General features: G+C 45.5%; 5 non-coding genes and 2 pseudogenes across 5 annotated transcripts; all 7 read right to left on the reverse strand.

Moving 5' to 3' along the window:
- LOC130351429 (U2 spliceosomal RNA) lies at positions 1–181 on the reverse strand (annotated as a pseudogene; the record flags this gene model as incomplete).
- A 2,090-nt stretch (positions 182–2,271) lies between these two features.
- LOC130351402 (U2 spliceosomal RNA) lies at positions 2,272–2,462 on the reverse strand. The gene has a single exon (XR_008888116.1). It is a non-coding gene; the product is annotated as a U2 spliceosomal RNA (small nuclear RNA).
- Positions 2,463–4,556: 2,094 nt separating this feature from the next.
- On the reverse strand, positions 4,557–4,747 carry LOC130351414 (U2 spliceosomal RNA). The gene has a single exon (XR_008888127.1). It is a non-coding gene; the product is annotated as a U2 spliceosomal RNA (small nuclear RNA).
- Positions 4,748–6,839: 2,092 nt separating this feature from the next.
- On the reverse strand, positions 6,840–7,030 carry LOC130351426 (U2 spliceosomal RNA). The gene has a single exon (XR_008888138.1). It is a non-coding gene; the product is annotated as a U2 spliceosomal RNA (small nuclear RNA).
- A 2,087-nt stretch (positions 7,031–9,117) lies between these two features.
- Positions 9,118–9,308, reverse strand: LOC130351379 (U2 spliceosomal RNA). Its single transcript, XR_008888095.1, has one exon. It is a non-coding gene; the product is annotated as a U2 spliceosomal RNA (small nuclear RNA).
- A 2,081-nt stretch (positions 9,309–11,389) lies between these two features.
- On the reverse strand, positions 11,390–11,580 carry LOC130351380 (U2 spliceosomal RNA). Its single transcript, XR_008888096.1, has one exon. It is a non-coding gene; the product is annotated as a U2 spliceosomal RNA (small nuclear RNA).
- Positions 11,581–13,678: 2,098 nt separating this feature from the next.
- Positions 13,679–13,859, reverse strand: LOC130351431 (U2 spliceosomal RNA; annotated as a pseudogene).
- Between the last annotated feature and the right edge of the window lie 1,192 nt (positions 13,860–15,051).

A 15,051-nucleotide genomic window follows, 5' to 3' on the forward strand; every position in this document is an offset into this window, starting at 1 on the left:
CTGTACCCGAAGATACTGCCATATCGGGTCAATGCATAGGGCGACGGAAGCAAGCTTCGAAATCGGCCCCCGTTCTCAAAAATCCATTTAATATATGGTCCCCAGATAGGGGACGTATCAGATATTAAACTGATAAGAACAGATACTACACTTGATCTTAGCCAAAAGGCCGAGAAGCGATAACCGTGAAAGGGGCGGGCCCAACAAGGTCCCCTTCATGGGCACTATCACTGCTTGCTGTCAGGGAGGCTGCCAGACAATTTTCCATGCACACTCTGGGCTGGGGGGCAGTCAACCACCAGTACACACAGCAGAACCTAAACCCATACCATTATTGCTAAGCAGCAAGACAGGGGCCCATTGCACTCCCACGGGGCCTTTTTAAATGCAATCCATAACCCGGATTTGCCAGGAACCCTTCTTACTCCTCCTACTTGCATGTGACACTGGGCTTAGGATCTGCATAGGAAACACACACACAAGCACACACCTACCTTTGTTGCCTGCAGATGCCTCCTTGGCTGTCCCCAAACGGTATCAAACCAACACCCACGGGAAGCTGTAAGCATAGAGGACATGCCTGCACCCCATTGGACTTACCTGTGTGGGTTAAATCCGGGTTATTTGACAACCTATGGCGGTGATGGTTCTGCTCAGGCAGAGCAGTGCTGATGCTCCTCATAAAGCTGTCGCTGCTGTGAAGGTTCTAGGTGACATCACAAATCCCTATGGTTACATACACAACAAAGCTGGGTTGTTGTTGTTTACACTCTGCAAGGCCTGTGGAAGTGAGTGACATCATAGCACTGTAGTTCTGAGGGTTCTAGATGGATGCAACAATCTCCTGTTGCTTCTATGAAGGCCATAATAGACGACATCACCAAACAGCTCCATAGTCACATACACAGCAAAGGAGAGATGTTGTTTACACCTAGTGATGTCAGTGGTATTGAGTGACATCACAGCACAGTGCTAAGGCTCCTGGGCCTGGACACAGCAGCGGCTGCAATATCTCAACGGAGAATACGTTTATATATATGTGTGTGTGTGCGCGTATATATATATATATTATATATATATATATATATATATATATATATTTCTCCGCCGAAATCACTTTTAAACCCATTTCCACCTTTTTTTCCCTTCTCTTCCTCTTACTTTTTTTTCACGTTTTTTTACGTTTTTCTCCTTTTCGCCTCTTTTCTGGGCGTATTATTCTTCTTTTTCTTCTTTTTTTTCGTCTAATGCATACCCCATCAGTGCAGCAATGCTTATTCAATACCGCCAGCAGATGGAGACACTGGGGGATAATTTTCTAAGGATTTATACTGATTTTTCCTGTCTGAATTTGTCGCACAGAAAGTTGCAGGCCAAATATGTGTGACATTTCTGCGACTTTAGCTTCTAGAGCATTTTTACAACATTATACATAGGTGCTGAATACATAAAAAGCGACTGTTCAGCGACAGACAAGTCGCATCGGCTGAAAGTAGGCCAGAATGTCAGTCCATGTTGGAGCAGGTTTAGATACAGTCTAAAGTATAGATCTCAAAGTCTGTGCACAGAATTTAGCAAGGGCCTCGCACCTTCTGATGCATCAGGTAGGTGCACAATAGCATAGCCTAACCCTCTGTACTTTGGTCTATATTGATGCGGGACATAGACAGCCAGCTGATGACCAATCCATTAGTGCAATGGATGGCTGGAAGCATTTGTCTTTGCCTTTGCAATACCACAGAAGCAATGCATGGTCAATGTACAGCAATGACACACCTGTGTGAACAGCCAGGAGACCCCCCCCCCCCCCCCCCATGTTATGTTACATAGTTACATAGTTAGTACGGTCGAAAAAAGACATATGTCCATCAAGTTCAACCAGGGAATTAAGGGGTAGGGGTGTGGCGCGATATTGGGGAAGGGATGAGATTTTATATTTCTTCATAAGCATTAATCTTATTTTGTCAATTAGGAACATTCAGCACCCACCCGCTATCAAGGCAGCTGCCTATCATGTCATGCCCTACCTGCACAGGTGTGCTGGCTACTCAAATGATCCAATTAAGGAGGCCATTTAGTCAGCAGCAGCAGAAGTCCTGTGCCTGGACGCTCCAACAGCGGCCAGACACAAGCAGAAGCAGCAGAAGCAGCAGCAGCAGCACCACCTTTTGTTTTTTGGCTGCAGCAGCAAGGCCCACAGGGCTGGCTAGCTGGCTAGCCAGCAAGCAGGTAGCAATGAAAGTAGGAATCTTTCTTTTTAACCCTGTAAGGGGGTGGTGCACTGTACCCGAAGATACTGCCATATCGGGTCAATGCATAGGGCGACGGAAGCAAGCTTCGAAATCGGCCCCCGTTCTCAAAAATCCATTTAATATATGGTCCCCAGATAGGGGACGTATCAGATATTAAACTGATAAGAACAGATACTACACTTGATCTTAGCCAAAAGGCCGAGAAGCGATAACCGTGAAAGGGGCGGGCCCAACAAGGTCCCCTTCATGGGCACTATCACTGCTTGCTGTCAGGGAGGCTGCCAGACAATTTTCCATGCACACTCTGGGCTGGGGGGCAGTCAACCACCAGTACACACAGCAGAACCTAAACCCATACCATTATTGCTAAGCAGCAAGACAGGGGCCCATTGCACTCCCACGGGGCCTTTTTAAATGCAATCCATAACCCGGATTTGCCAGGAACCCTTCTTACTCCTCCTACTTGCATGTGACACTGGGCTTAGGATCTGCATAGGAAACACACACACAAGCACACACCTACCTTTGTTGCCTGCAGATGCCTCCTTGGCTGTCCCCAAACGGTATCAAACCAACACCCACGGGAAGCTGTAAGCATAGAGGACATGCCTGCACCCCATTGGACTTACCTGTGTGGGTTAAATCCGGGTTATTTGACAACCTATGGCGGTGATGGTTCTGCTCAGGCAGAGCAGTGCTGATGCTCCTCATAAAGCTGTCGCTGCTGTGAAGGTTCTAGGTGACATCACAAATCCCTATGGTTACATACACAACAAAGCTGGGTTGTTGTTGTTTACACTCTGCAAGGCCTGTGGAAGTGAGTGACATCATAGCACTGTAGTTCTGAGGGTTCTAGATGGATGCAACAATCTCCTGTTGCTTCTATGAAGGCCATAATAGACGACATCACCAAACAGCTCCATAGTCACATACACAGCAAAGGAGAGATGTTGTTTACACCTAGTGATGTCAGTGGTATTGAGTGACATCACAGCACAGTGCTAAGGCTCCTGGGCCTGGACACAGCAGCGGCTGCAATATCTCAACGGAGAATACGTTTATATATATGTGTGTGTGTGCGCGTATATATATATATATATATATATATATATATATATATATATATATATATATTTCTCCGCCGAAATCACTTTTAAACCCATTTCCACCTTTTTTTCCCTTCTCTTCCTCTTACTTTTTTTTCACGTTTTTTTACGTTTTTCTCCTTTTCGCCTCTTTTCTGGGCGTATTATTCTTCTTTTTCTTCTTTTTTTTCGTCTAATGCATACCCCATCAGTGCAGCAATGCTTATTCAATACCGCCAGCAGATGGAGACACTGGGGGATAATTTTCTAAGGATTTATACTGATTTTTCCTGTCTGAATTTGTCGCACAGAAAGTTGCAGGCCAAATATGTGTGACATTTCTGCGACTTTAGCTTCTAGAGCATTTTTACAACATTATACATAGGTGCTGAATACATAAAAAGCGACTGTTCAGCGACAGACAAGTCGCATCGGCTGAAAGTAGGCCAGAATGTCAGTCCATGTTGGAGCAGGTTTAGATACAGTCTAAAGTATAGATCTCAAAGTCTGTGCACAGAATTTAGCAAGGGCCTCGCACCTTCTGATGCATCAGGTAGGTGCACAATAGCATAGCCTAACCCTCTGTACTTTGGTCTATATTGATGCGGGACATAGACAGCCAGCTGATGACCAATCCATTAGTGCAATGGATGGCTGGAAGCATTTGTCTTTGCCTTTGCAATACCACAGAAGCAATGCATGGTCAATGTACAGCAATGACACACCTGTGTGAACAGCCAGGAGACCCCCCCCCCCCCCCCCATGTTATGTTACATAGTTACATAGTTAGTACGGTCGAAAAAAGACATATGTCCATCAAGTTCAACCAGGGAATTAAGGGGTAGGGGTGTGGCGCGATATTGGGGAAGGGATGAGATTTTATATTTCTTCATAAGCATTAATCTTATTTTGTCAATTAGGAACATTCAGCACCCACCCGCTATCAAGGCAGCTGCCTATCATGTCATGCCCTACCTGCACAGGTGTGCTGGCTACTCAAATGATCCAATTAAGGAGGCCATTTAGTCAGCAGCAGCAGAAGTCCTGTGCCTGGACGCTCCAACAGCGGCCAGACACAAGCAGAAGCAGCAGAAGCAGCAGCAGCAGCACCACCTTTTGTTTTTTGGCTGCAGCAGCAAGGCCCACAGGGCTGGCTAGCTGGCTAGCCAGCAAGCAGGTAGCAATGAAAGTAGGAATCTTTCTTTTTAACCCTGTAAGGGGGTGGTGCACTGTACCCGAAGATACTGCCATATCGGGTCAATGCATAGGGCGACGGAAGCAAGCTTCGAAATCGGCCCCCGTTCTCAAAAATCCATTTAATATATGGTCCCCAGATAGGGGACGTATCAGATATTAAACTGATAAGAACAGATACTACACTTGATCTTAGCCAAAAGGCCGAGAAGCGATAACCGTGAAAGGGGCGGGCCCAACAAGGTCCCCTTCATGGGCACTATCACTGCTTGCTGTCAGGGAGGCTGCCAGACAATTTTCCATGCACACTCTGGGCTGGGGGGCAGTCAACCACCAGTACACACAGCAGAACCTAAACCCATACCATTATTGCTAAGCAGCAAGACAGGGGCCCATTGCACTCCCACGGGGCCTTTTTAAATGCAATCCATAACCCGGATTTGCCAGGAACCCTTCTTACTCCTCCTACTTGCATGTGACACTGGGCTTAGGATCTGCATAGGAAACACACACACAAGCACACACCTACCTTTGTTGCCTGCAGATGCCTCCTTGGCTGTCCCCAAACGGTATCAAACCAACACCCACGGGAAGCTGTAAGCATAGAGGACATGCCTGCACCCCATTGGACTTACCTGTGTGGGTTAAATCCGGGTTATTTGACAACCTATGGCGGTGATGGTTCTGCTCAGGCAGAGCAGTGCTGATGCTCCTCATAAAGCTGTCGCTGCTGTGAAGGTTCTAGGTGACATCACAAATCCCTATGGTTACATACACAACAAAGCTGGGTTGTTGTTGTTTACACTCTGCAAGGCCTGTGGAAGTGAGTGACATCATAGCACTGTAGTTCTGAGGGTTCTAGATGGATGCAACAATCTCCTGTTGCTTCTATGAAGGCCATAATAGACGACATCACCAAACAGCTCCATAGTCACATACACAGCAAAGGAGAGATGTTGTTTACACCTAGTGATGTCAGTGGTATTGAGTGACATCACAGCACAGTGCTAAGGCTCCTGGGCCTGGACACAGCAGCGGCTGCAATATCTCAACGGAGAATACGTTTATATATATGTGTGTGTGTGCGCGTATATATATATATATATATATATATATATATATATATATATATATATATTTCTCCGCCGAAATCACTTTTAAACCCATTTCCACCTTTTTTTCCCTTCTCTTCCTCTTACTTTTTTTTCACGTTTTTTTACGTTTTTCTCCTTTTCGCCTCTTTTCTGGGCGTATTATTCTTCTTTTTCTTCTTTTTTTTCGTCTAATGCATACCCCATCAGTGCAGCAATGCTTATTCAATACCGCCAGCAGATGGAGACACTGGGGGATAATTTTCTAAGGATTTATACTGATTTTTCCTGTCTGAATTTGTCGCACAGAAAGTTGCAGGCCAAATATGTGTGACATTTCTGCGACTTTAGCTTCTAGAGCATTTTTACAACATTATACATAGGTGCTGAATACATAAAAAGCGACTGTTCAGCGACAGACAAGTCGCATCGGCTGAAAGTAGGCCAGAATGTCAGTCCATGTTGGAGCAGGTTTAGATACAGTCTAAAGTATAGATCTCAAAGTCTGTGCACAGAATTTAGCAAGGGCCTCGCACCTTCTGATGCATCAGGTAGGTGCACAATAGCATAGCCTAACCCTCTGTACTTTGGTCTATATTGATGCGGGACATAGACAGCCAGCTGATGACCAATCCATTAGTGCAATGGATGGCTGGAAGCATTTGTCTTTGCCTTTGCAATACCACAGAAGCAATGCATGGTCAATGTACAGCAATGACACACCTGTGTGAACAGCCAGGAGACCCCCCCCCCCCCCCCCATGTTATGTTACATAGTTACATAGTTAGTACGGTCGAAAAAAGACATATGTCCATCAAGTTCAACCAGGGAATTAAGGGGTAGGGGTGTGGCGCGATATTGGGGAAGGGATGAGATTTTATATTTCTTCATAAGCATTAATCTTATTTTGTCAATTAGGAACATTCAGCACCCACCCGCTATCAAGGCAGCTGCCTATCATGTCATGCCCTACCTGCACAGGTGTGCTGGCTACTCAAATGATCCAATTAAGGAGGCCATTTAGTCAGCAGCAGCAGAAGTCCTGTGCCTGGACGCTCCAACAGCGGCCAGACACAAGCAGAAGCAGCAGAAGCAGCAGCAGCAGCACCACCTTTTGTTTTTTGGCTGCAGCAGCAAGGCCCACAGGGCTGGCTAGCTGGCTAGCCAGCAAGCAGGTAGCAATGAAAGTAGGAATCTTTCTTTTTAACCCTGTAAGGGGGTGGTGCACTGTACCCGAAGATACTGCCATATCGGGTCAATGCATAGGGCGACGGAAGCAAGCTTCGAAATCGGCCCCCGTTCTCAAAAATCCATTTAATATATGGTCCCCAGATAGGGGACGTATCAGATATTAAACTGATAAGAACAGATACTACACTTGATCTTAGCCAAAAGGCCGAGAAGCGATAACCGTGAAAGGGGCGGGCCCAACAAGGTCCCCTTCATGGGCACTATCACTGCTTGCTGTCAGGGAGGCTGCCAGACAATTTTCCATGCACACTCTGGGCTGGGGGGCAGTCAACCACCAGTACACACAGCAGAACCTAAACCCATACCATTATTGCTAAGCAGCAAGACAGGGGCCCATTGCACTCCCACGGGGCCTTTTTAAATGCAATCCATAACCCGGATTTGCCAGGAACCCTTCTTACTCCTCCTACTTGCATGTGACACTGGGCTTAGGATCTTCATAGGAAACACACACACAAGCACACACCTACCTTTGTTGCCTGCAGATGCCTCCTTGGCTGTCCCCAAACGGTATCAAACCAACACCCACGGGAAGCTGTAAGCATAGAGGACATGCCTGCACCCCATTGGACTTACCTGTGTGGGTTAAATCCGGGTTATTTGACAACCTATGGCGGTGATGGTTCTGCTCAGGCAGAGCAGTGCTGATGCTCCTCATAAAGCTGTCGCTGCTGTGAAGGTTCTAGGTGACATCACAAATCCCTATGGTTACATACACAACAAAGCTGGGTTGTTGTTGTTTACACTCTGCAAGGCCTGTGGAAGTGAGTGACATCATAGCACTGTAGTTCTGAGGGTTCTAGATGGATGCAACAATCTCCTGTTGCTTCTATGAAGGCCATAATAGACGACATCACCAAACAGCTCCATAGTCACATACACAGCAAAGGAGAGATGTTGTTTACACCTAGTGATGTCAGTGGTATTGAGTGACATCACAGCACAGTGCTAAGGCTCCTGGGCCTGGACACAGCAGCGGCTGCAATATCTCAACGGAGAATACGTTTATATATATGTGTGTGTGTGCGCGTATATATATATATATATATATATATATATATATATATATATATATATTTCTCCGCCGAAATCACTTTTAAACCCATTTCCACCTTTTTTTCCCTTCTCTTCCTCTTACTTTTTTTTCACGTTTTTTTACGTTTTTCTCCTTTTCGCCTCTTTTCTGGGCGTATTATTCTTCTTTTTCTTCTTTTTTTTCGTCTAATGCATACCCCATCAGTGCAGCAATGCTTATTCAATACCGCCAGCAGATGGAGACACTGGGGGATAATTTTCTAAGGATTTATACTGATTTTTCCTGTCTGAATTTGTCGCACAGAAAGTTGCAGGCCAAATATGTGTGACATTTCTGCGACTTTAGCTTCTAGAGCATTTTTACAACATTATACATAGGTGCTGAATACATAAAAAGCGACTGTTCAGCGACAGACAAGTCGCATCGGCTGAAAGTAGGCCAGAATGTCAGTCCATGTTGGAGCAGGTTTAGATACAGTCTAAAGTATAGATCTCAAAGTCTGTGCACAGAATTTAGCAAGGGCCTCGCACCTTCTGATGCATCAGGTAGGTGCACAATAGCATAGCCTAACCCTCTGTACTTTGGTCTATATTGATGCGGGACATAGACAGCCAGCTGATGACCAATCCATTAGTGCAATGGATGGCTGGAAGCATTTGTCTTTGCCTTTGCAATACCACAGAAGCAATGCATGGTCAATGTACAGCAATGACACACCTGTGTGAACAGCCAGGAGACCCCCCCCCCCCCCATGTTATGTTACATAGTTACATAGTTAGTACGGTCGAAAAAAGACATATGTCCATCAAGTTCAACCAGGGAATTAAGGGGTAGGGGTGTGGCGCGATATTGGGGAAGGGATGAGATTTTATATTTCTTCATAAGCATTAATCTTATTTTGTCAATTAGGAACATTCAGCACCCACCCGCTATCAAGGCAGCTGCCTATCATGTCATGCCCTACCTGCACAGGTGTGCTGGCTACTCAAATGATCCAATTAAGGAGGCCATTTAGTCAGCAGCAGCAGAAGTCCTGTGCCTGGACGCTCCAACAGCGGCCAGACACAAGCAGAAGCAGCAGAAGCAGCAGCAGCAGCACCACCTTTTGTTTTTTGGCTGCAGCAGCAAGGCCCACAGGGCTGGCTAGCTGGCTAGCCAGCAAGCAGGTAGCAATGAAAGTAGGAATCTTTCTTTTTAACCCTGTAAGGGGGTGGTGCACTGTACCCGAAGATACTGCCATATCGGGTCAATGCATAGGGCGACGGAAGCAAGCTTCGAAATCGGCCCCCGTTCTCAAAAATCCATTTAATATATGGTCCCCAGATAGGGGACGTATCAGATATTAAACTGATAAGAACAGATACTACACTTGATCTTAGCCAAAAGGCCGAGAAGCGATAACCGTGAAAGGGGCGGGCCCAACAAGGTCCCCTTCATGGGCACTATCACTGCTTGCTGTCAGGGAGGCTGCCAGACAATTTTCCATGCACACTCTGGGCTGGGGGGCAGTCAACCACCAGTACACACAGCAGAACCTAAACCCATACCATTATTGCTAAGCAGCAAGACAGGGGCCCATTGCACTCCCACGGGGCCTTTTTAAATGCAATCCATAACCCGGATTTGCCAGGAACCCTTCTTACTCCTCCTACTTGCATGTGACACTGGGCTTAGGATCTGCATAGGAAACACACACACAAGCACACACCTACCTTTGTTGCCTGCAGATGCCTCCTTGGCTGTCCCCAAACGGTATCAAACCAACACCCACGGGAAGCTGTAAGCATAGAGGACATGCCTGCACCCCATTGGACTTACCTGTGTGGGTTAAATCCGGGTTATTTGACAACCTATGGCGGTGATGGTTCTGCTCAGGCAGAGCAGTGCTGATGCTCCTCATAAAGCTGTCGCTGCTGTGAAGGTTCTAGGTGACATCACAAATCCCTATGGTTACATACACAACAAAGCTGGGTTGTTGTTGTTTACACTCTGCAAGGCCTGTGGAAGTGAGTGACATCATAGCACTGTAGTTCTGAGGGTTCTAGATGGATGCAACAATCTCCTGTTGCTTCTATGAAGGCCATAATAGACGACATCACCAAACAGCTCCATAGTCACATACACAGCAAAGGAGAGATGTTGTTTACACCTAGTGATGTCAGTGGTATTGAGTGACATCACAGCACAGTGCTAAGGCTCCTGGGCCTGGACACAGCAGCGGCTGCAATATCTCAACGGAGAATACGTTTATATATATGTGTGTGTGTGCGCGTATATATATATATATATATATATATATATATATATATATATATTTCTCCGCCGAAATCACTTTTAAACCCATTTCCACCTTTTTTTCCCTTCTCTTCCTCTTACTTTTTTTTCACGTTTTTTTACGTTTTTCTCCTTTTCGCCTCTTTTCTGGGCGTATTATTCTTCTTTTTCTTCTTTTTTTTCGTCTAATGCATACCCCATCAGTGCAGCAATGCTTATTCAATACCGCCAGCAGATGGAGACACTGGGGGATAATTTTCTAAGGATTTATACTGATTTTTCTTGTCTGAATTTGTCGCACAGAAAGTTGCAGGCCAAATATGTGTGACATTTCTGCGACTTTAGCTTCTAGAGCATTTTTACAACATTATACATAGGTGCTGAATACATAAAAAGCGACTGTTCAGCGACAGACAAGTCGCATCGGCTGAAAGTAGGCCAGAATGTCAGTCCATGTTGGAGCAGGTTTAGATACAGTCTAAAGTATAGATCTCAAAGTCTGTGCACAGAATTTAGCAAGGGCCTCGCACCTTCTGATGCATCAGGTAGGTGCACAATAGCATAGCCTAACCCTCTGTACTTTGGTCTATATTGATGCGGGACATAGACAGCCAGCTGATGACCAATCCATTAGTGCAATGGATGGCTGGAAGCATTTGTCTTTGCCTTTGCAATACCACAGAAGCAATGCATGGTCAATGTACAGCAATGACACACCTGTGTGAACAGCCAGGAGACCCCCCCCCCCCATGTTATGTTACATAGTTACATAGTTAGTACGGTCGAAAAAAGACATATGTCCATCAAGTTCAACCAGGGAATTAAGGGGTAGGGGTGTGGCGCGATATTGGGGAAGGGATGAGATTTTATATTTCTTCATAAGCATTAATCTTATTTTGTCAATTAGGAACATTCAGCACCCACCCGCTATCAAGGCAGCTGCCTATCATGTCATGCCCTACCTGCACAGGTGTGCTGGCTACTCAAATGATCCAATTAAGGAGGCCATTTAGTCAGCAGCAGCAGAAGTCCTGTGCCTGGACGCTCCAACAGCGGCCAGACACAAGCAGAAGCAGCAGAAGCAGCAGCAGCAGCACCACCTTTTGTTTTTTGGCTGCAGCAGCAAGGCCCACAGGGCTGGCTAGCTGGCTAGCCAGCAAGCAGGTAGCAATGAAAGTAGGAATCTTTCTTTTTAACCCTGTAAGGGGGTGGTGCACTGTACCCGAAGATACTGCCATATCGGGTCAATGCATAGGGCGACGGAAGCAAGCTTCGAAATCGGCCCCCGTTCTCAAAAATCCATTTAATATATGGTCCCCAGATAGGGGACGTATCAGATATTAAACTGATAAGAACAGATACTACACTTGATCTTAGCCAAAAGGCCGAGAAGCGATAACCGTGAAAGGGGCGGGCCCAACAAGGTCCCCTTCATGGGCACTATCACTGCTTGCTGTCAGGGAGGCTGCCAGACAATTTTCCATGCACACTCTGGGCTGGGGGGCAGTCAACCACCAGTACACACAGCAGAACCTAAACCCATACCATTATTGCTAAGCAGCAAGACAGGGGCCCATTGCACTCCCACGGGGCCTTTTTAAATGCAATCCATAACCCGGATTTGCCAGGAACCCTTCTTACTCCTCCTACTTGCATGTGACACTGGGCTTAGGATCTGCATAGGAAACACACACACAAGCACACACCTACCTTTGTTGCCTGCAGATGCCTCCTTGGCTGTCCCCAAACGGTATCAAACCAACACCCACGGGAAGCTGTAAGCATAGAGGACATGCCTGCACCCCATTGGACTTACCTGTGTGGGTTAAATCCGGGTTATTTGACAACCTATGGCGGTGATGGTTCTGCTCAGGCAGAGCAGTGCTGATGCTCCTCATAAAGCTGTCGCTGCTGTGAAGGTTCTAGGTGACATCACAAATCCCTATGGTTACATACACAACAAAGCTGGGTTGTTGTTGTTTACACTCTGCAAGGCCTGTGGAAGTGAGTGACATCATAGCACTGTAGTTCTGAGGGTTCTAGATGGATGCAACAATCTCCTGTTGCTTCTATGAAGGCCATAATAGACGACATCACCAAACAGCTCCATAGTCACATACACAGCAAAGGAGAGATGTTGTTTACACCTAGTGATGTCAGTGGTATTGAGTGACATCACAGCACAGTGCTAAGGCTCCTGGGCCTGGACACAGCAGCGGCTGCAATATCTCAACGGAGAATACGTTTATATATATGTGTGTGTGTGCGCGTATATATATATATATATATATATATATATATATATATATATATATATATATATTTCTCCGCCGAAATCACTTTTAAACCCATTTCCACCTTTTTTTCCCTTCTCTTCCTCTTACTTTTTTTTCACGTTTTTTTACGTTTTTCTCCTTTTCGCCTCTTTTCTGGGCGTATTATTCTTCTTTTTCTTCTTTTTTTTCGTCTAATGCATACCCCATCAGTGCAGCAATGCTTATTCAATACCGCCAGCAGATGGAGACACTGGGGGATAATTTTCTAAGGATTTATACTGATTTTTCCTGTCTGAATTTGTCGCACAGAAAGTTGCAGGCCAAATATGTGTGACATTTCTGCGACTTTAGCTTCTAGAGCATTTTTACAACATTATACATAGGTGCTGAATACATAAAAAGCGACTGTTCAGCGACAGACAAGTCGCATCGGCTGAAAGTAGGCCAGAATGTCAGTCCATGTTGGAGCAGGTTTAGATACAGTCTAAAGTATAGATCTCAAAGTCTGTGCACAGAATTTAGCAAGGGCCTCGCACCTTCTGATGCATCAGGTAGGTGCACAATAGCATAGCCTAACCCTCTGTACTTTGGTCTATATTGATGCGGGACATAGACAGCCAGCTGATGACCAATCCATTAGTGCAATGGATGGCTGGAAGCATTTGTCTTTGCCTTTGCAATACCACAGAAGCAATGCATGGTCAATGTACAGCAATGACACACCTGTGTGAACAGCCAGGAGACCCCCCCCCCCCCCCCCCCATGTTATGTTACATAGTTACATAGTTAGTACGGTCGAAAAAAGACATATGTCCATCAAGTTCAACCAGGGAATTAAGGGGTAGGGGTGTGGCGCGATATTGGGGAAGGGATGAGATTTTATATTTCTTCATAAGCATTAATCTTATTTTGTCAATTAGGAACATTCAGCACCCACCCGCTATCAAGGCAGCTGCCTATCATGTCATGCCCTACCTGCACAGGTGTGCTGGCTACTCAAATGATCCAATTAAGGAGGCCATTTAGTCAGCAGCAGCAGAAGTCCTGTGCCTGGACGCTCCAACAGCGGCCAGACACAAGCAGAAGCAGCAGAAGCAGCAGCAGCAGCACCACCTTTTGTTTTTTGGCTGCAGCAGCAAGGCCCACAGGGCTGGCTAGCTGGCTAGCCAGCAAGCAGGTAGCAATGAAAGTAGGAATCTTTCTTTTTAACCCTGTAAGGGGGTGGTGCACTGTACCCGAAGATACTGCCATATCGGGTCAATGCATAGGGCGACGGAAGCAAGCTTCGAAATCGGCCCCGTTCTCAAAAATCCATTTAATATATGGTCCCCAGATAGGGGACGTATCAGATATTAAACTGATAAGAACAGATTTTTTTAAGTTAACCCTCAGAACTCCATCAGAGCTCTAAGTTCTTATTTGAGCTTGATTTTTTTTGTTCATCATCAGGAAAACCGGTTTTTCTTTATTTCTTTATCTTTTTTAACAATAAAAGAAACCATATTTAAAACATAAAAAAATATTTAACCAAAACTAACCATGCAATATTTCACCAAAGAGGATTACCAAAAGGTCATTCCTCTTCTCCATGCAAAAACCATCAAGAACTCTAGGAAACCACAAGTTATTGCACCTCTCTGCATCTCACTTTTAGCTGGAACCGCCAGCCACGCCGGAACTTTGTATGTTTCCACAAATCTATCCACATCTGCGTGAAACGAACGATAAACTTTATCCCTTGCTTCATTGATTTTGTATCCCAATCTTTCTTTTAGACTACCCAAATCCTTGTCAAAGGCCTTTTTCTCTTTATTTGTCACACTCTCGAAAACAACATCAAGAGAGCCTCCATACCTTACCGGTATAAATTCATCTTCTTCATTTTCTTTCCTTTTCTTCTCCTCCACCACTTTTCTAGTTGGAGCTTCTTCCCCTTCCGGTTCTTCACTCACCTCAATTTCCTCCTCTCTATTTCTTTTCATACCCTCCTTCTTCTTCTTCTTCCTCTTAGGACACGTGCCTACCAGATGCCCCTCATCACCACATAGGTGACATTTTTTCTTTTCTTTACATGCTTCTGGTTCATGGCCTTCTCCTTGACATTTATAGCACCACAAGATGTCGCAGAAAAAATCTTTCCTATGCCCGTACTTCTTACACTTTCGACAAAAGTCGTCCATGCCAGAAAAGAACAGGTCCCCATTAACTGTACCAATCTTAAAACGACCAGGCGGATACATTAGCCTTCCATCAGGTGCTTTCTGAAACTTTACTTGAAATTTCCACTTCGTCGTCCAAAGACCGAATTGATTATATATCTTGCCTTTTGGCTTCACCTCCTCACAGAATCTGGAAAGGAACAAAACAATCTCCTCTTCTGGGATATACGGACTGTACATCCTTACAGTTAGAAGTCTTTCCTGCGTCGGAAAATGGGGAGTAATCTCTACCCCTCCCAACACAGGGTGCGACTTCCACAGCAATGCTTTATTGCAGAACATACCACAGTCCTCCTCCGAAACCAGAACCACGTCATAGATACCACTTCTTGGAAATTCCAGCATGGATAATATCTGTTCCTTCTTCAGCTCA

The sequence above is a fragment of the Hyla sarda genome, unplaced genomic scaffold (assembly GCF_029499605.1).
Source record: "Hyla sarda isolate aHylSar1 unplaced genomic scaffold, aHylSar1.hap1 scaffold_973, whole genome shotgun sequence".
Taxonomy (NCBI): Eukaryota; Metazoa; Chordata; class Amphibia; order Anura; family Hylidae; genus Hyla; species Hyla sarda.